Source organism: Heliangelus exortis, chromosome 3 (genome assembly GCF_036169615.1).
Source record: "Heliangelus exortis chromosome 3, bHelExo1.hap1, whole genome shotgun sequence".
Taxonomy (NCBI): domain Eukaryota; kingdom Metazoa; phylum Chordata; class Aves; order Apodiformes; family Trochilidae; genus Heliangelus; species Heliangelus exortis.
Genome location: NC_092424.1, coordinates 93862039 through 93883989, shown reverse-complemented (window position 1 = coordinate 93883989; position 21951 = coordinate 93862039). Strand labels below are relative to the sequence as shown.

General features: G+C 38.1%; 1 long non-coding RNA gene across 1 annotated transcript; it reads left to right on the top strand.

Annotated features, from left to right (window-relative positions):
- The first annotated feature begins 680 nt into the window (after positions 1–680).
- On the top strand, positions 681–10414 carry LOC139795149 (uncharacterized). Its single transcript, XR_011725396.1, has 2 exons — positions 681–934; positions 6976–10414. It is a non-coding gene; the product is annotated as an uncharacterized lncRNA (long non-coding RNA).
- The last annotated feature ends 11537 nt before the right edge of the window (positions 10415–21951 follow it).

Genomic DNA, 21951 nt, shown 5'->3' with positions numbered 1-21951 from the left:
GAGAATCTTAATTTGTGAGCTCTTTGTGTTCTCCTGCAATACCAGAAGTTAAACTAATTTGATATTGTACTCCCTTGATAATGAAAAAGGCTGATGACAATAAAAGAGAGTTAATAGTAATGTGTCTCATTAAATCATTTTGCATTTCAGTAGTAGGACAGTTTATCTTTCAAGTGGTGTTTTTGATACAGGACAGATTAAAAATTCCATCTAACAATCATACTAAAAATAGAAGTGTTCATTACAATAGCATTCATGGTAAAAATCATGGCTTAATACTAGAAATTGTACAAAAACACCCCAGGATTCATCAATGAGATGTAGTGTTGCCAATACTACACTAGCTACTGCACCACTTAATAATTTAGACTTTATGTCCCAGACTGATGTATCTCAGTTTTAAATTAAAATATAAGAATCCATTTATAATTTGGTGGTTTTGCAGAAAAGCTTGAGAACATGAACAAGAAAATGCTGGGAAAATGATGTCAGCACATACAAGAATTTTACCCTTCAAAGGGAAAAAAAACAATCAAGTGCATTTAGTGCCTCCCAGGAGAATCGGGCTTATCCTGTCCCCTCCAACCACATCATTCACAAATGTGGCCTCCCCAGGTGCACCCAAAGAACAGCATCCACGAGTGGGCTGCTGCTACTGGAGCAAGCTGGACAATGAGCCTCTTTCCTTGGAGGTAGCATGGGGTGGGGAAAGCTTTCCCCTAGCCACATGAACTGTCGTTGTTACAATTGCAGCCTCCTCCTCACCACATTTTTCCCTTGTGATTCTTCCCTCCTGACATGAAAGAAGCAAACCAATTTATTAGACTCGACTCCTACTCCTTGGTTGCCACTGAACAGCTTGAAGAGAGGAGGATGCTGAAAGCAGCTGTACACTGAATTAGTCTTCATGATGTGAAGCTCCACTAGATGTGAGGTGAGCATAGCTGGGTTATAATTTTATCATAAACTTGAAGGCATTTGGCTGATAGTTAATTATGTCTGAACACAGTGAGATTAATTTTACCTTCACCTGTAATTAAAATGTTGTGAAAATCAAGATTTATGAAACAAACAAACAAACTGAAACAAACAATCCTGCTTAAAACCAAACCCAAAACTTGCCTTCATACAGAGGTCTGATTTTTAGGCACGTTAATATGCTTATTTGTGCAAGAAGCCTCAATCATAGTCGCATAATAGGCTACTTATTGCAACACACAATAATGGAATGTATGATTTTAATGACACAGCTGTTATCTTCAGCCATAAATAAGCTTTTTTATCCAGCTAAATGTGCTATCCTTTTATTTGTTGCAGCTTGTGCTGCTCTAAAGCAATTTTTTATACACTTATTAACATAATTATCACATAATATCTCTTCACCTGACAACAGAAGTGCAAACCCTTATTTTCCTACTTTTTGGTTTTAAAAAAGTTCTCTAGAAGACCTGTTGTAAAAATAAGGATTAATCTGAATTGAACCCACTTTAATGCAGATCTTCAATATTTACTCTTTAGAGTGGAAAACCAAGGTCTAGGAGATAACTAGACCTGGATGTGCTCGTTAAAAAGATTCATAAACCAACCAGTTTAACTCCCATTCACAAGTGAACAAAACAACTTACTGACATCTCAACTGATCAATTACAGCTTTATGAAAAAAATGTTCTTTTAGCCTTAATAGCGAGGACAATGGAGAGGAAGGGAAGCTGATTTGTTATTAGAATATGAGTAGAAACACTCCCATGATGCCAAATAGACGGGTTAAAGGCTCCCAGTAATGCTGAGAAGCAGATCACGTACATAGGTGCCTCAGTATGGGTTAATTAATATTTGGCCTTGTGTAGTGTTTGTGCAGTTCTGCAGTGTTCATGAATCACAGAACTGCAGCATCTTTGCAGAGTACTGAATCCTAGAAATGTTAATGAGGCAGTATCATAACTGTTGCCACTGTCAAGTGGCCATGAAAATGATTATCTGGCAAGATATTGGAGGCAGAGCTACTATCCCCTAAATTCTCGTGCAGCTCATCTGATTTACTAACTTCTCATTACATCAAGATTTTTAGTTTGTCATGGCAACCTAGGAACAGAAGAGGAGCAGGATGCCATCAGGCAGCAGTCATAATGCAAGCATAAGTTAGTTGCCTCTAAAGTTAATGATCCAATTTTTTCATTGCAGCCGCGAGGCACACAGTGTAAGTTAGGGAGGTGCACAGATGCTGTAAATTACTTTGGATACCATTACCATGACCCTGGGCCAGCTGTGTTTCAGACCAGACTGGTGGCATAAGTTACAATATTCTAAGTGCTGCTGTGAGTGGTCCTGAATGGCTCTTGTGGCAGCAATGTAATGCCAGTGCCATGCCAAGCCCCTGCCAGGATTTTTTTTCCCTTTTCTTCCTTATTCTGGCTGTAAATGTTAAATTTTTTTCTGCCCTACTTGAAAATTATCCCACCCTGAATAATCTTTCCATTGCTACTGGCCCTTTTAATTCAGTAAAACATTGTAAGTCATCTTGAACTCAAGGGACAAGCTAAGACAATATAATTCCCTTGATTAGCATTTATTTCTGGTTTACATTCTATTTTATTGTAATGACATGGACACTAATTTTGCTTTAATTGTAAAACCTAGGCCCAAGAAAATGCTTTTCACGGTATGAAAAGGCTACTCATTGGGGTAAAAAATGGCAACTGAAAAGCAATATTATTGAAAACATTATCAGGCAGTGCAACAGCATAGTTTGTACGGTTTTCACAGTGTTATGGTATTAGCACACTAAACCTGCCTGCCTGCTCGGCTGCCTGCTTTTTAGTAATAAGTATTATCTAGTTTATTACAAAGGCTTTTTTGTCACAGTTCTGTGTATTTTGCATTTTTCTGAATGTATTTCAAGATTTTCAGCTTTTATCATATGCAGATAACTGTTACAGACAACCTAACAGAAATTAATCTGGGGGAAGAATAGGAAGTAATGTCTGCAGCCAGGCACAGAAACACAAAAGTTTGGAGGTAGCAATTGAATCATGTGAAAATAGGACAGAATTAGCAGGGAAGAGCCACTTCTCATCTGTGCAATAAAATCCACACTATTTAAATCACAGCTGTAAAATTAATGGAGTTTTGGTGAGCCTATATGTCTAGATTTCTTTCATTCTCCTTACTTTATACCAATAACTTAGGCTGCTGAAGTCCTTTTTACACTGCCCTCCTCTCATTTTTTCCCCCTGTGTAATATGCCAGGAACTCTCATAAAGCAGTCACTGTATTAGGAGACAGAAACTCCCAAAGCCTGGGTAAATGTCAGCCTCATGGAGCAAGTTTCAACCCTGAAAGGTCACAGGTTGCAGTTCCAGCACACTGTGGGCCAGTCAGCAAGCAACCAGTCAAGCATATCAGTTCAGCATAATACCACATTATTACATTTATCAGGCCAGCATTAAATGAGCTGCAGCACCATGCTTTGTTTTCTTTGATTTTTGAATGAACGAGGGAGCTTTCATAAACCATCCTAAAGCTGTTTATTCAAAGATTGGAAAAAGGCCATGGTGTCTGATGGGGGATTTAAACTGAATGGAAATACTGAACACCAAAACTGAGATCCTCAAACCCTCACTCAGCTTCTGCCTAATCCTCATCATTTACATTTGCTAAATAACTAGTATAGAACATTAAAGTTACCCGGTAGTACCTCAGCTGTGATGAGGCCAAGGAGCTTCTGGGACAATCCTGCATCTGTCTGAATCTGTCTCTTCCTTCTGTGTCTTGAGCTAGTATTTGCAGAGATATGAATCTTGGTCTTAAGGGCTTCCTCCTACAAAAATCAGCACCTTGAAAGGACAGAGAAGAGCAGAGTAATTCCTCCTCTCTCTCTTTTTTTTTTTTTTTTTCCCCTATTTTCAGGGTAGGGTGGCAGAAGGAAAAGGGTCTAAGAAATGTCCAGGTTGCAAACCCCCAAAGCAGGGTCTCCTCTCAGCCTCCTCTTCTCCAAACTAAGCAATCCTAATTCCCTCAGGCTCTCTAGGCCCTTCACCAGGTTCGTTGCTCTTCTATCCAAACTTTCTTTTCAGGACCTCCCTTTATTTTGCTCTCTTCTTTGTATACCAGGTTTTGTGGATCTAGGTGCCCTCCATGGGGGTGCCTAACTGTTAGGTACCCCACAGCTTAACATTTTGATTCTTAAATTCTTGTGGGATCTTATATTATGCTGATTATGACTAGTTGCTGGGCATGTGGGGAATGTTTTGAGAGTAAGTATTTTCTAATCTATTTATCAAATTTGTCAATTTGTCAATTGGTGGAAAGTCAAAAAGTAGGCCAAGAAAGGTGCTTAAATTTTTTGAATTAGCATATAAATATACACATTATTTTTAATTAACATTAGCACCAGAAAGACAACAGAAGTGAATGCTACTAGACCCCTCTTGTTCTTATCGATAACGTATCTCAGTACAGTAGAGATTATATAATGATTCTATAACATTTTTTTAATACTAGCCAAAGTTTTCACAATCACCACGACCAGTTATTTAGAAGACTAGTATTAAATCACTCATCTGATGATTACTCATTGATAATGACTTCTTTTGCTTGAATGATTTTTCTGTTGGATGTTGTTGCGTAACCTATAAAAGTTTCTAAAGATGTGTTTTGTGTGGGTGAGACAAATCATAGCAGGGCTCTGCATGTTATAGCTTTGCCATTTGCTAGGGCAGGCTGCCAGTTGCTGCCTTCACTTTTCTGGACACTATCAGAACATCTAATTTCTATTCTGCTTTAGGGTCATGCTAAGTTACCAATTTAAAACAGTTGCTGTGATGTTGACAGTTTTAATTTGTTCCACTTGATATGCTAGTAGGCCTATTGTCTGTTCAAAGTAGATTTTGTGGTTCTGAAAGAGACAGTCTCTGTATTTTCTTAATGCAATGCAATTTGTACCCATACTGCAGCTTCAGACATCTCCTTGGGGGCAAGTCTAATTGAAGCTGCTTGATTTCTGTTACCAATCACAGACTTTTCAAACTGGGTTTCTTTTAATCTCTATGCTTTAAGTTTCTTCTGTATTACCAGGCCCATTTAGGTGTAACATTTTCCCTGACTCTATGCTTGACCACAACTCTCTGGTTTGCTTTAGTCAGTCTCACAGCTAACATTTAAAAGGTACCTGATGAGCACTGAGACCATCTGATATTTATGACAATTTGTTCATCGTTTCTTAAGATGATTGCATGTAATTTAAGCCATAAATCTAGCTCTAATTCACCTCTCAGCAAGCTGCACCTTTGCTGCACTCCCAGCAGAGTGGATCGGGAGTCAGAGTGCTGTGAGGACCACGATCCGGGCCTTAGTATTTCAGTAGCATTTAAAGGGACAATATTTCAAGAGTTCCCAAGCACTTTATTGTATCACCATGCAGAACTGTATGTGCATTTTTCTTAGGTGTCAAGGTTTAGGCCCAGCCTGTATCAACCAGGCCTCCCCCCACTCATCCCTCACCATGGGATAGGGAGGGGAAAATCCATCCAAAGTCTCATTAATCCAGAAAAGGATAAGGAGATTTTCCCCTCCCATTTATTGTAACAGGAAAAGCCAGACAGGCTCAACCTAGGAAAAAAATTAATTTAAACTATCAGGAAAAAGAGAACTTAATACCTTCCTCCACCCCTCCTTTCTTGGGCCCAAACTGCCTCACTTCCATCTCCCTGTCAGCATCAAAAGGGATGGGGAGTTGGGGTTTAGGGTCGGTTCTCCACATATTTTTTCTGCCAATCCTTCCTCCTCAAGGGGAGGATTCCTCAAAGCCTTTCCCCGCTCCAGCATGGCATCCCTCTCATGGAAGAAAGTTCTTCATGAGCCCCTCCGACATGAGCCACCAGGTGCAGTCCCTCAGGAACTGCTCCAGCCTGGGCTGCCCACAGAGTCACAGCTGCTTCAGGAACAGTCACCTCCTCTGACATGGGGTCATCCACAGCTACAGATCCACATCTGCCTACCTGTGACTCATCAGGGTCTACAAATCCACACTAACCCCACCACGGTCCTTCAGGGACTGCTCCACCATGCTCCTCCACAGGCTGCAGAGGGACAGCTGCCATTTCATCATGGGCTGTGAGGAAATCTCTGATGTGGAACCTCCTCCCCCTCCTTCAGCACTCACCTCAGTGTCTACTCTTCCATTGCGCTCACGTCCTCCTCCCCCTGTCCTTTGGTCTGCAGGATTTTGTTCTGTTTGGGCGTGTTTTTTTCACAGTTTCATTTTCCCTATCTTGGATATATTACTTGCAGAGGTGCATCCAGCCTCCCATAATCTGCTCGTCCTTGGCCAGAGGCAAAGCAGTGGAATGGGGGATCTTCCAGCAGCTGCTCAAAGGAGGCGCCCCAGTGGCCCCCTCACCTCCGCTGCACTAACCCAAGGAATTGGGAAAAAAAGAGTTGTTAGTTTCAACAGTATGCAGTGGGTTATGAAGGAATAAATGTGTATATGCACTTGCATTGAAATTAATAGTTTGTAAAGGAGAGGGTAGAAATTTCCTTTGGAGTACATTCTCAAATGGAGAGATATACACAGAAGTAACAAGCACTGACTTAGATTTTAGGAAAAGCATGTAATGCATTACTGGAGAGTTTTACTTAGATCTTTAGTTTCAGCAAGATGCAGATGCTTGACATTTATGGATCTTAGATCTTGGAGCCATAAACAAAACTCTGTTAAGTGTAGTTATCTCATGATATGGGTATTCAACTTGCATTTTAAATATCTTGATTTGTGATGAATTTCTGTTAGACTTGCACTGTAGGGTTATGTCAAAATGACTTTTGTTTGTTTGTTTGTTTTCAAGTAAATAGCTGATCATAAAAAGCTTTTTTTCTCAGAAGTGCATGAGCTGGTATTGTCCATTTGGTTTTCCATATGCATAGAAGGCTTATACCCCCTCAGTTTCCTTTTTCAGCATTTCCTTTTTTGTATTTTAGAAACCAATGCTTGAAGTTGCATCTGCCTTTTACTGAATAGCTGTCAGGAAGAAAGACAATGAAGGAGGAGAAGCAAGAAAGACTGGTAGAAGAACTGGGATGTGTGTCTTCAGCTCCCCTTACCACGAGCAGTCTGCAGCTGGGGGAACCTCTGCCCCTGGCTTCACTTTCCCTCCTCTCAATGCAGAGTTTTTCCCACTAGAAAATACTAGACTGCCACTGATTATAACCCTCTGAGCTCAGCTATTCAGACTGTTCTCAAACCACCTCACTGTTCACTCATCTAACCCACACTTCCTAAACTTACCTATGAGGATATTACAGGAAACAGTGCTAAAAGCCTTGCTGAAGATAAGCAGATATCCATTCCTCTCTTAGTACAGTAGATGGAAGATTTCTGTATCCTCTAGCAAGCGACCTGCATGTGCTGAAACATTGGCCTGGCTATTGAATGTGTAAGGCAGGAGTCAGTTACAAACTTCACAAGGTATGTTTCATCATCTTTGATTTGAAGATGGGGAATTAGGACAGAAAAAATTAAGTTATTTACCTGTGTGAGCAAATATAACCAAAGCTATGAATACTGGAACATTTAAAGCACTCTTATTGCCCAGTTTTATCTCTATTTCTTTTATATTTGAACATGTTTCTGTATACAGGAGCTTAAAATTTTACTTTGCTTGTGAAATAAAATTAGGATACTAACTCAGACCTTTTACCAGGTTAGTGCATGTCAGAACCTTCACAAATATTTTAGAGTTGCTCAGCAGTAGCAAGGTCACTGTTTGTGAATCAGCTGATACTCAGATGTTGTGAAAACAGCCTAGACCCAGATTCAGAGCTAACACAGACCCATACACTTCCACTGAAATCACACTTCCTAAGCAAGTTAAGTATTTCAATATTTCCCTAAGTAGTGATACATACTAGGTAGGGTATTTCAGAAATTACAGTCTGGACATTATGGACAGAACTGCCATGCAAAGAATCATTATTGTTAATCCTTAATAACATATTATATGCACAAGAGCCCAATTGTACACCATAAAGAAATGTTTTATTTCAAAAATCTTTTTCAATATGCATTATTTTTATCCCATGTGTAGCATTATAAAAGTTTTCAATTAAATAAAATCACATGTAAGGGAAAATCTCATTTTTATACAAAATCTAAATTTGTTTTTTGTTGTTTATAAATATAAAAGTATTCAAGGAAACCTTCGCTCCACTGGGATGATAATTTTTAAATGTGAATTCCTCAAAAAACCCTCTTGCACTCAGGTTAAGGTCCTAAGGATATCTTTGGATCCTGGCATAACTTTGCTGAATAAAATGTTATCTATCACATTGTTACTCAAAATATTAATTCTCCATTTTACTTTCTAGGTTAAGTCATAGTGTACTACAAATACGTGGAATTGGTGCAGGTTACTTAATCACACTATGAAAGACTAGAATTCTTCTGCAGAAGCCTCAGAAGACTTGAGTTAGTCCATGAAGTGTTTAAGTATTTCTTTTGAATTTTTCACACCATTAGCTGATAAAATATATGTATCAACAGACTTCTAGCTATGTTAGAACTTCCCAAACACAGCAAGATCTGAAAGAGGAACGTTGTAGACTCACTTCCTTGGTAGAAAAGTTTTCAGAAGGCTCAACTTTCTCATTTAAATCAACTCCTAGCAGAGTACTTCCATAATGAAGGCTTTACACTTTCAACACCATGGTGGCTCTACTAATCCTGCCAGTACGATGGACAGTGAGAATTGTGACTGTCATTCATCATATCTCAGACACTGGGAAGAGTAAATTTTTCTTTTCTTATATTCACCAGAATTTAAGAATTTTAGAAAGGCTCTTTGCCACTAATGTATAGTTTAAGTATACCACAGTTGTTTCAATCACTGAAAGCATTTATGATACATATATTCATTACTGTGTGGTAATCAGCATGGCTTTATTGGGTCAGAACAACAAATTATGATGTAGATTAGTTTGTTTACTTTTAATACAGATAGGAATGGAGTTTTTATTGTCAGAGGTACTAATTATTATAGAAGTTATTAGAGTCTACATAAGTTGTTGACATTTAAAATCGGTAGTCCATATATATTAATTGAGCTTAGCAGCAGAGCATCATATTCAGCTTACTGTTGACTCCTACAATTTATTGAAAAGTTATCTTATTTCACCTTATGTAACAGAATCAGTCTGCAGAGGGCTTTTCTGCTGCAAAGTATCTGTATTAAATGACTACCAAAGATTAAGAGAGAGGGAAATGTTTAGAATGCTATTCAAGTTGAGCAGTAAATCTTTCACTTTAAAAAAGAGAATGGGAAGACATCTCATTTCTTATCAAAGGTAGGCAACAAATTAATCTCACTCCAATTAATACTTGGGCTATACAGAAGATGATTGTTTCTGTCTATATTTTTATCCTTTGAACATATGACAAAAAGGAGCATGGAAAGATAAGTGCAGAGATAAGTGCACTCTGTTTTTAATAAATTTTATTTCCACGGTTCATGGCTGATCAAGAACAAATCTTGGCATTGCAGGAAGCATGTTGACCACCTATACAGTCTATAGATGGCTTTTGAACATTTATCCAGACTGGTGATCCCAGTGCAGAGAAGAGAATATAAGAATAATGACAACACATGCAATTTAAACTCAAGATAAGATGCAGAGTTTGGATGGTCATCCAAAAAAACAACTATCGAGTCTCCATTTCCTTTAGAGAGTTCCATAAGCTGCCCACTCCCCCAGCTCCTGCTTGTTATCCTTCTTTTAAGTCTGCTGTTTGAATCCCCACTCCCATGCAAAAGCACACCCTGACATAGGCTTAATCAGGGAAGGATTTGGAGCTTTGATCTGCCTCTTCAAATTGGCACATCCTCCATGTGGTCTGCAGAAATTGCTTGCCTGCAGGCTGCTACAATACAGGTGTGCCAGGAGTTGTATGAAAGCAGACCTGGGAGAAATGCATTTAACAAAATCACTGCTGAAAACAGTGTGTGGTATAATGGAGAAGGGTCATAGGTCAACCTTAGGAGTCCAGGAAGATTGGAGTATAGCTCAGCCTGCCAATGGCAGGAAGGATGCCGGAGAAGCAGCTGTGCAGAAAAGTTGTAGCTTGTTGTGGTTCTAACATAGACCAATTACTTGCTTTTCTACTTTGGAGAAAATTTTCTCCCTTTTCCATGCCTCCAGCTCCTCTTTTGAAAGATAGGGATTTAGAAAAAGATTTTGCTGAGCTGAGTATTAATTAAAGCTCAATATGATTAGCTAGAAGAGGTGCATATTTTAGGTTTCTTCTTCATTATGGGTTAGAATATCTCCTGGCTGCAGGAAAGATTTTTCTAGGAACAGAGGGCAGATCTGTGACAAGAAGAATGTACAACCATGTTCCCTAAGTAAATAAACATCAATCTTTGCATATTGCCCTCTCCCCCCTTCCAGTTTCTTTCTATGGGCTCTTTGCCTTTGTCTTTTTCTGTGTTTCTCCAGTGTTGTTTATGTAATTTATATATTTTTTTCCTTAAACAAAAAAGAATGAAATCAAGTGTGATTTCTTATACATAGATGTCTTAAAAGGTGAGGAGATGTTTCTTGCTGTCACTAAACACTGATCCACTGCTAACTATAACAAGTATGAGGCCACCAACCTTGGTGGTTTTCTGCATATCTACTGTTCAGAAACATCTCCTGGCCCAAGTCACACACAGCAGCACATGCTGCAGCTCTTCACTGACTGCTTCAAAACTGACTGTTTACTGAAATGTGGACTTACTGCAGCCAAACTTCTTTCCTGCTCTGAACATTCTCCTCTTCCCCACACATGGCATGCTGATGTAGCATACAGGTAGGATGTTATTAAACATAGCTGCTCTTCGAGCCAGAAAAATTGCTGTTAGGCAACATTGCTGAGTAGTCACTCCCTGTTACGTGCCATATTTCCAAAATCTAAACTGTCTCAATCTCCTTTGTAGCATGAATTAGGTCCACGTTGCTGAAGAGTGTGCAGAAAAATGAGGCAAAAAAAAAAATATCACTCATCTGGAAAAATAATAAACAGCATAATTTGAACAGTATATAATCGGATAATGTTACTTCTGTAAGAATTTTCTGGCCTGACCTTGTAAATTAAATCAATTTCTGATAAAGAAAGAAGTGGAAATCCAATGCCATTACTTTACTTGTTCATATACCTTGCTGAAGTATTATTTTTCTGTAGCAAAGAGTATTTTCTGCACTGTTGAACTGCATCCATCTTAACGGATCTTCTTCTTCTGAATTTATACATTTACTTGAGTGGGTGGCTTGCCTGCTTGAGAAAGGGTGTTCCTTGGATTATCAAAAAAAGAAAATCTCATATCTACAAACTACTTTCTGCTGGCTTTAGGACACAATAAAAATGTTAACAAAAAAGTTATTTTTCAGACATAGTCATTGGTAACTACTCAGGTTTTTAGTTCCTCAGTACTTTATGAACTGATAGTAAATCTTACAGTGCTTTGTTGATTCACCCAAATCTGGGAAGAGAGTATTTCAGGGAACTGGATATGCAACCCCTGTCTTTTCTTTTTTTCCTGTATTTCTAAAGTACTTCTACTTTTGCAAACTGCATCTTGAACAGCACCAACTGTGAGCAGTTTGTTGCTCTGTGATGAGGCACTTTGCTTTCTTGGACTGAAAGGGAACTTGAAGAGCCAGATCCTCAGCTGGTGTGAATATATGAATAGTGCTGAAATAAATACACTGCCATTTAGGCTGCCTCCTGATGTTCCCTTTCATTCCCTTAGAGGGATGTGTGTCATCCCACTCACACAAACCTTGCATGGCTGATGTTATTCAGGATGCCATTTGCAAAGCAGAAAGGCTTAGCTCACTGTAAGGGTAAAGGGGCAGTAGTTTTCTATCCAATTCATTCTCTCTGCCACTGAAATCTGTTCACAGGCTATTGGCTCAAGCAAATCACCACAGCATATTGATTTCCAAAGCAGAAAGCAATAAGGAGTTACTTAAGGGTACATCAGCAAATTGAATTGACATGGTTGTTTACTCTGGTTGAAGGTCTGCCCTAGTATTTGAGTGTATATTTTTATAAGGACATATTTTTCTAAGAGTATATTTTTAATATCTGACCAGGCTTCACTTTTCAGGCAATGATTTCTATCACATAAAACTTATTTTCCTGGTGCTAACCAAATAATTTCAGGCATCATCATGTACCATATGTAACATTGTGCAACAATTCCATTGTCATTGCAGTTGTCAGTATCTGAGGCTAGATGAGAGGAATGTCATGTGAGGCTCCCCAATACCTCAAAGAATCTGAGATCTCTTTAGTAATATCTGACATCTCCTATAGGTCTTCTGAATATGACACATGAGACATGCACATGTAACAAAAATGATTGAAAAAATCTGTATCTAATTTTGGACTGAGCACTGATACAGGTTGCCCAATCTTAGCATCTCCCACCTTGGAGATATACAAATGCCATTTGGATGTTGTCCTGGGCAACTGGCTCTAGCTGACCCTGCTTGCACACTAGGTAACCACCTAAGGCCCCTTCCAACCTCAGAATTTATTTGTGTGTAAATAACAAATTCATTGATTGGGATTTGTTAGAAAATGTCTGACACTATTTTACTGAACAAAACACCACCACCTCAGTGTCTTCTTGTTGCTAAGGATATAGACATTCATGACATGTGTTCCTATCACAGCTATAGAAATAAGTATGTCCAATCAATTACAATTTCTTGGCTAAAGGACAAACTAAAAGACTATCCTATTTTAGAAAACAGCCTTGGGCTACAGCTAGTGATTGTACAAAAATATGGTAAAAATGAATCTGGCTTTTAAACATTTTTTTTTCTTTTTTCTTTTTTTCTTTTTTTTTTTTTTTCTTTTCAATCATATAGCTAGTAATACATTCAGAAGGTATGAAAATTTTAATGGAATTTACAAGTTACATGCAGACTTTTTATTCCAAAAGGATAATTATAATTATTTGGATTCTTCTCTTCAGTAAAGATGACTAAAATGAAGTTAAATAAAGCATGTGAATATTCTTCCAAGGCATAATTCAGATATGAACACAACATTACTGCTCTGGAAAAAAAAAGGTTCCGTGAAACAGAACAGTTTCACTGTGAAGCAGTACAGTTGCTTTTAAGAAAGAAAAAAGAACGCTAATTTATCTGATTTTTACTGTATTATGTAGTTTTGTTGGCTATGTTGATATGGCTAGGGGAATAATTGATGCAGTTTAATTTTTTAAACTGTTCTTTTAGGTGTTCTGGATCTATGTTAATTATTTAGAAGAAAATTCACTTTGGAGCTAACTAGAAGAGGTAAAATAAACCTAAAACCAGCCCTTGTTCCATCTCAGTTGGTATAATAGGGGTTGGATTTTGGTACAAACCTGATAAATATACCACAGTAAAAGTATGTGTTGGTAAACCAATTTAATTATAAAAATATCAAATGTAAATTTATAGATTTGTAGAGTTACAGGAAATAAGGCCATAAGTTGAAAGTCAAACTTATCAATGCCTACCTTCTGTGAATCACCTTACAGAATATCTTTGCAATATGCCATGTGATTAAAAATCAAGAATAATTTTGTACTGCAATACATTTATACTGTAATACAGAGGACTCAAGTGAATGTGAAACAGGGGACAGAGTAATTGACCTTGCACTGCAGAATTGATAGCTTGAGGTCAGCAGAGACAGGAAAAGATGGGTATATAGAAGACAATAAGAGAATGGTGGTCAGCCCAGCCCACTCAAATAGGTGCCTTGTGGTCTTGGTTCTTGTAGCCACTGAGGCAAAGAAAAACTTCAAAGAAAATCTGAAAGAAGCTAATAAAGAAACGAGGATGACTTCTGCATGATTTTCTTTATGGATTCAAGTCAGTCACAGAAAGCTAAACTCAGCCCGGTGCTTTCCTCTCTCCCAGGGCAGTGAACGCTCATCACAGTTAAACACTGTCCTTGTGCCTCAGAATTTTGTGACATTGTACCAAAATCATATGATTTCCAAGCATATCCACAGATTACTGATTTTCCTGAGGTTTTAATTTCAGAAATATTTTTCCTACATGTGTGTGTATCTGTATACATAAATATATACTACACATTAAGCTTATTCTTCACAGAATGTTACAGATTTATTTAAAAGTCACAAGCCCCAAAATTCTAGCATGCAAAAATCTACAGAGATTGAATCTGCCTAGGGTGGACTGTTGTGATTCCTGTGACTCAATTCTGTTTCATAACTTTTCCTTTCTGTGGTCTCATTTTCGTGCTCTGTAGGCTCTGATTTGAGCTTCACAGCACTTAAGTTTTGTGATCCAGCCTGGTGCCAGCGTTCACCTTGGCTGCTTTGTGGGTATCTGTTCTCAAAGACACTTTTTCATGGACAATCTGTAATACAACAACAAATAGAGGGACTGCCAAAAGGGGTTTATTACAATCACTATTTCATTACGAAGAGTGAAGGTCCAAGAAATAAACTACCTGCACATATTACTTATGACACCTAACACCTAGAAATAATATTTGACATATGGTCTGAGTTTCCAAAGCATTTTTTCCTAAATGTGCCTTTCATTTTCAGTCATAAACTCACAGAGTGCTATGCCTCCTCTTCTCTTTCTGTTTGTCCACTTGAATTTGTTCATTTTTAGCTGACTAAATAGTAGAAACAAATTGTATCTGCTAAAAGAGCATGCTCTTAGAGTTCCTTTCCCAGTTCTGTGGTTTAAAGTCTGCACTCAGTTTCTCTGGGATGTTTAAATTGTGAGATTAGGTAGAGATAAAATAACCTGTTTGGAAGCAGTTTGGAAGCATAACGCAGAGGTAAATGAAAGCTAATTTAATCAAATCAGAAATGGAGTATGTGACTACACAGATACCACATGCACTGTGGATTATATTAGAGCTAAATTTTACCACAGCTCACCCGCTTTTAATCTTTTGGTCAAGTATAGACAAGAATATTAGAATATGCTTTGTTATAAATAGGCTAGTTTTGCACAGGTAGACATATTAAAAAATGTAGAAGGTCTCTCAGTCTTAACAAACATATTCATGTGACACAGAACATGGACATGGGAGTATCTGTGGAAACCAATTATTTCCTTCCATAGACACCCCATCAAGTGAATCAAGTAAACACAGTCACTATACTTCATTTACATTTTCACAATGCTTTTAAATATATGATGATGTTTCACAATTGATTCTGTCTGCTCACAGCAGCTTCATAGATACAGTGTTATTTTGTGGCATAAGTCTAATATCAACCATTTACTCCTATCTGAGTTTGTAGAACTTTTATATATTGTTTCAATTATAGATTACACTCTTAATGTGCTTCCCTTCTTTTTTGTTTTTTGCATTGTGACAAATCTCTGTGGAATATTTTTCTTGCCATTAGTTAAAGAACGATCTGAATAAGATTGCCTGTTTATTATAAAATATTCAGGGAACAATGGGATTTTTGCCTTTATTGCTGTAGGTTTTGCTCCACATTTTAAGATGACCAGATGTTCTTTTTCCTAGTGGAGTGTTCATTTTTTTATTTCAACATTGCTGAGCTGTTTTATTGAGTGTGTTTCTGAATCAGCAGTGGTCAATAAACCTTGAATGAGGTGTTTCTGTGCAAGGAATCTAAACATTTTTGAAGACAGTAAGCCTTGAGACCTTTGAGACTTCTCTGATCTTGCAGTAATATTTCTGTCCCTAGGGAAGGTTGAGTAAAACTGACAACTAGATTAGTATACTTCTGGGAGCCAAGGAAACACAAGCAAAGGACAGTAATTACAATTACTTACCTGTAAAAGCACTGCAAAACAAAGCCAACTAACTTTTCTATTTATGTAGACGGTCCTTTAAAAATAATCTCTTCAAAAAGTCCTTGATCATTAACAAAGATTCAATGAGCATTAATTTTTGCACTCAAATTAAAGGTCAGCTTTAAGTCCAGACCCACAGGCAATCTCCAGTACTAACTGAGATTAACTCATGCCTTCAGTTCAAGCAGATGATGGGAAGGTCATGATTGAAGGTAAAGCTTTTCCTCCAAGTCATTCAGCCCCACACCATAAACTCTAAGCACTACAGCACTAAGTCACATGCAGCAGATTTCATGTTCCTGGCTTCTTGTCCCGATTAACCAATGATTACCTGCTCAGCTGCGGGTAGAGGACTGATCCTTAGAATGGTATTGTGGGAAGGAAAGGACTTAATGTTTATAGATAAAATATTTATATAAATTAAAATATATCTTGGGGAGACTAATTGAACCTTACACCACTGTGTGTACTTTCCAGGGGAAACATCTACCATCCCGTGCCTTTCCTGTAGGGTATTTGTGCTAACACGTAGTCCACTGTCAAAAGGCAACATTTCTGTTACACTTTTTCAGACCAATTTTCTATATTGAGGAACAAAAAAAAATTGCTCAACCTATGAGAGTCTCCTTACAGTGTTATTATCCCTCCCAAACTGTGTTTCTAGTGAACAGACCAGTCAAATCACCGATGAAGTGTGTCTTTCTTGCAGCTTTGCGAGGTGAGAGGGTTCAAGAATCTGGTTTCATGTCAGAAGCCTGGGGTCTGTGGCTGATTGGCCTCGGCTTGCAGTCAAGGGCCCTGGCAACAGCTCACTCCCTTCCTCCCCTCAAAGGGACAGGGAGGAAAGCAAAAATGGGAAAAGGTAGAGTAAGAAAACTCATGGGTTGAGGTAATGACAGAGAGATTATTCACCAGTTATTGCTGGGAGAAAAACAGACTTGACTTGGGAAAATTAATTTACTGCCAGTTAATATAAATATTGGATTCTGGAAATAACAACAGAATCAAGAAAAAAAACAACATTAAAAAGTTAGGGAAATCATCCCCCCTTCACCTTCCCAGGCTTAACAGATTCCTGTCCTCCCATTTGTTTTCTCAGCAGGTACACTCTGTCCCCTCCATGACAGAATGAGGTGCAAGGGGCATCCCTGGACTCTCCTGACAGAGGCCACCCTAGTTGCAGGCTTTTTCACTTTCCCTTTTTAAACTTAGTTCTTCAGTCTGCCCAGGCCTCTCTGAATGGCAGAACATCTATATGGTGTATCATTTACTCCTTCCAGTGAACTTACTAGAGGTGCTTTCTGTCCTAGAATTCAGGTTACATGTGAAGTAATATTGGATCCAGTTCTGATCTCTGGGGTGCATCAATATATATTGACCTCCAGCAGGACTTTGTGCCTCTGATCCCTCTAGGCCCAGGTGTTCACTCAGTTTTTGGTACACCTCTCTGTCCACCTATGAAATCCATAATGTGTCAACTTGTCTATGATGATATTCTGGGTCTTCGCGTCAAAAGCCTCGCTAAAGTCAAGGCAAACACTATGCACTGCTCTTCCCTTCTTCAGAAAGTTTATCAACATATTTCAGAAGGTTAGAAGGTTGGGTAAACTTGATTTCTCCTTTGTCAGCATGGGAACAAGTTGATCCTTGAATCCTTATCAACTACTCCTTATCACTTTATGGATGCAACCTGTTGGGCCCAATAGACTTACTGTGTCTCCAGTGTGCTTGTCCAGGTGGACAGTGGCTTTCCTAACTCCACCCCCTTATAATCAGAAAGCATTTCTATGTTTCATGTGCCTCCTGCTGTCTTGGCTTGATTTCCTGTTTGTTGATATAGACAATTCTTGAGTTTGGAGAAGGTGATCCTTGAATATCAACTATTTGAATTTAGATGCATCTTAGGAACAAACATTTAAAACCCAATATCTTCAGCAGGAGGTAGATAATAAAACTGTGCCTACTGATACAAAAAATGAGGAAAGTTTAACATATTTGGAATGCTTTTTATTGAAATGAGTTAAAAAGAAGTATCTCATAATAAGTAGAATAGGTGTTAAAAGATTGTAGCAACAATGATGGGGTACATTTTTTATGTGAGAATATTAAGCAAACTATTTAAGGAGGTATCTTTAGCCAATTAATAAAAATGTGATTTAATTAATACTGGAACTTTGAAAGGAATGGATGTCTGTGACTGTGATCTCTAGAGTTCAGAAAATTAAAGTGGACCAGTTTCTGGACATCAATTTTTAGAATAAAATGGGATTTAGAACTGCAGCAAGAATTTTATTCACTAAAAATATATGTATAACTTTCATATGAAGCAATGGCTTTTGGGTGGTTTATCTGTATGTATACTAGCTATAGTGTGGTATAATATGGTATCCAATGTCATACTAAGTCAGTTTGACCTGAAGAGATAACAGGAATTCTATCAGATTAATTAAGATTTGTGTACTGCAAATCTCTACATTTACTTGTAATTTGTTGTAATTAATAGCAGTTTCTCTTTAGACTAACATTAAAATATTTATTTATATAGAAATATTTGTGATGGTGATGAAGCAACTTACCAGACAAATCCAGCTATGACAAGACTACTGATGGGAACAGAATCAATGAGGACTGTATATTCTGATGCAGAAATGTAAATTGCCAATGTAAGCACTCAGATGGCAACAAAATGCACTTTAATACTGAAAAATAGCTTATGTAAGAAATACAGGTAGTCTATAGGAAGAGAATGTAAATATCAGAAAATAGAACTTCCTATACCAGGAAGAGCCGGCTCTCTATGTTCTCCATAGTGTAATGCTGGGGACAAGAAGAGCTAATGTGATTCTTCTCTAGGTAAAGAATGGAAATAGGGTCATGAGCTTGCCTCTGGCTGAACCATTGCTAAGGTTGAAATGATAATCCACACAACTTAAGGGGGATGTATGGAGAGAGCTTGAAGGAAGACACTCAAAATGATCTATGAATTGAAAAACAATGCAAGACTTATGGTGCCAGCCTGTTGAGCTTATTGAAAAGCAGGCTGAAAAATCATTTCACACATAAGTGAATCTGAAGGGTGGAAACTTTCTAACTTCCCTAGAAAAAGTCAACACAGAATTCAATGATGGGAAGTTAATGTTAGACAAAATCAGCCTTAAGGTAAGATGAATTTTACCCGCAGAGCAGGTAATTAAACACCGGGGAGGTAATGGACTCACCATAGTTCAGAAAAATACAAACAACTTTGGAGGACAGTTAAAAAAAAAAGAAAGAAGCTTTAATTCACCTTCTGAGAGCATTCATATTGCCCAAAGAAGTGCAGCTCAGCATTGGATTAGAAAATACCATTTCTGACATTTTCTCTAGGGTCTGAAGGAAAGTTTTCCTCTAGGCACAATCAAGCAGACATTTATTTTGTTTTATTTTATCTTGTTTTCTTCTCTTTCACCTGAGGTGACCAAGACAGCATAAGGCAATGCCCCGAGGTGTCCTGTGTCACCTGTCTGAGGGATAAAACAATCATTTGTGTTCAGAAAACTACAGCCTGAGCAACTGTTAGCACTGGAGTGGAAAGAAATATTCTTGCCTTTTAGATTCACAGGGCTGGAGAGTTCCTCCTCTTTACTCCTTGGTAATCTGCAGTGGAGAGCACTTGCAGGATTATTGAGGGAATATATTCTGTATTTAATTCTCTGCTATTTTGGGACCCTGAAGTGCTGCTGTACCCTGAGCTTTCCTGCTTTTTTGCTTGTTCTATGCAACAGTCCAAGCTTCTGCAGAGTGAAATGCATTAACATAAAGCAGTTGTTTGTAGTTTGCTGTTTTGTTTTTGTTGGGTTTTTTTTTGAGGATTTTTGAACTAATTGAAGTGTTGTTGGGGGAAAATAAATGGGCTGTGATATCCAGGAAATCAGCCTAGATGATCTGAAGGTCCCTGAAGCCTCAAATTCAACAAAGTGATGGAAGGTTAATCAAAGTGCTACACAAAAGCACAGTAAGGCCCATTCCTTTAAGAAAGTGATGTATTACAGCATCCATATACAAGTTCTCCGTAGTTCTGGTTCCCTCTCCACCATTAGAGGACAATATTTATATAGGAAAACATCCATTTGCATATGTATTCACAGGATTAAAACACTAGTGGCTAGTTTATCAGGCTAAATGATCAACCCAGGCCTGCTCAGTGGTTCTTCAAATGACACTGAAATAAAGGAGTTTGCATAAGAACAGGTTATCAGGAATATTAACACCAATTTCTCCCATGTGAGTAGATACAAGTGTTTAGAAAGATGAGCTGCTTAGGCATTTGTCAGTGAGCAGGGAGATCACTGTAAGGCAATAACATCAGTAAGTTTAGAAACTGAGGTTTCTAATTAAATGTTAACTTTGTTTGCCTTGGGCTTGGAAAAGAGATAAGGAGCTGCTTCATGCTGATAAACAAATATGCATACAACACAACAGGACAATGAGATCACTAACTTCCCTTGCAATATGTGGAATTATTATTTTTTTACTTCATTTAAATAACAATTATAAAACTTATCAGAATGTCTGTTTACACAGGTTTAGGGCACGATTGAGGTTACATTGATGAAAAATAAAATAAAAATTGATAAGGTGGGCTGTTTGCTGCTTGGCAAGTGATGACTAATAATCACTACTATATTCTCAGATGAGTGATAGAATCATCAAGGTTGGAAAAGACCTTCAAGATCATTGAGTTTAAGCATAATCCAACTACCACAACCACTAAACCATATCCTGAAGTGCCACATCTAAACACTTCTTTAATATCTCCAGGGATGGCAACACCACCAACTCCCTGGGCAGCCCGTTCCAATGCCTCACCACTCTTTCAGTAAACAAATTTTTCCTAGTATCAAACTTAACCTTCCCTGGCACAACTTCAACCTGCTTCCTCTCATCCTATCACTAGTTACTTGGGAGAAGAGACCAACACCAGCTTCTCTACAAATTCCCTTCAGGCAGTTGTAGAGAGCAATAACATCTCCCATGAGCCCTCTCTTCTTCAGACTAAATAACCCTAATTCTCTCAGCTGGTCCTTTTATGATATACTCTCCAAACCTCACACCAGCCTTGTAGCTCTTCTCTAGACGTACTCCAGGACCTCAACATCTTTCTTCTTCCATGGTACCCAGATTTGAACACATTACTTAAGCTGTGGCCTCACCATGGCTGAATACAAGGGAAAGATTCCTTCCTTACTCCTTCTGGACACATCGTTTTGATACATTGACCCTCTTGGCCACCTGAGCACACTGCTGGCTCATGTTCAGCCATCCATCCACCTGTACTCCCAGATCCTTCTCCTTATCTGTAAATCCCTCTGTTTCATGAGCCCTACAGATGATGCATGTGTATTGGCAACATGAAGAGCTTACCTGAGAAGTACCTTGTCTTAAAATTATGATCCCTCCTCCCTAGTACTTCCCTTGCATCTGAATCTCCTCATGCTAATTTTCCCTTATTACTGCAGTCTCATGCAGATTATTTGGGGATATGGGTATCTTGAAGACTTATTTACAAGCATGTTGACTTTATATTTATATGCCAAAATCTGTTTTTCCTTTACAGCAGAACTCAAAATAGGAAAATTCTTAGTGCTTATAACAGGTGATCTTTTTGTTTGTGTTTTTGACTGTTTGTAGTAGATTTTTGAGAACTAAAGTTTACTGTCCCCAGGTGGAATTATGTAAGTGACCTGCAAATATTCAATGTCTTTTTTTGTTGAGAAGTGTGGTTCAGCAATGGAAAAGAAAACAAGAACAAAAGTCAAACACGGAATAAAACCCCATCACTTTGTTCTTTTATTTATGTGGCTTTAGGCAGTCACTAATGCTTTTTCAGCTCAGTTTGATCCAAGAAACTATTTCACTTGAATGGTTTGCACATTATAAAAGCTACACAGAAAATAGAATATGTAAGTGGAGGAAATTATTTTGTTTTCTCTTTCTTAGTGCTTATAGATGACCTGTTTTGGGAGAGGAGTTTTAAAGTGTGTGAATCTATCTGTAAGGCTGGAAAATGGACTTGAGAAAAAAGAATCACTTCTTCTCATTTGTTTTCTTTCTTTTTCC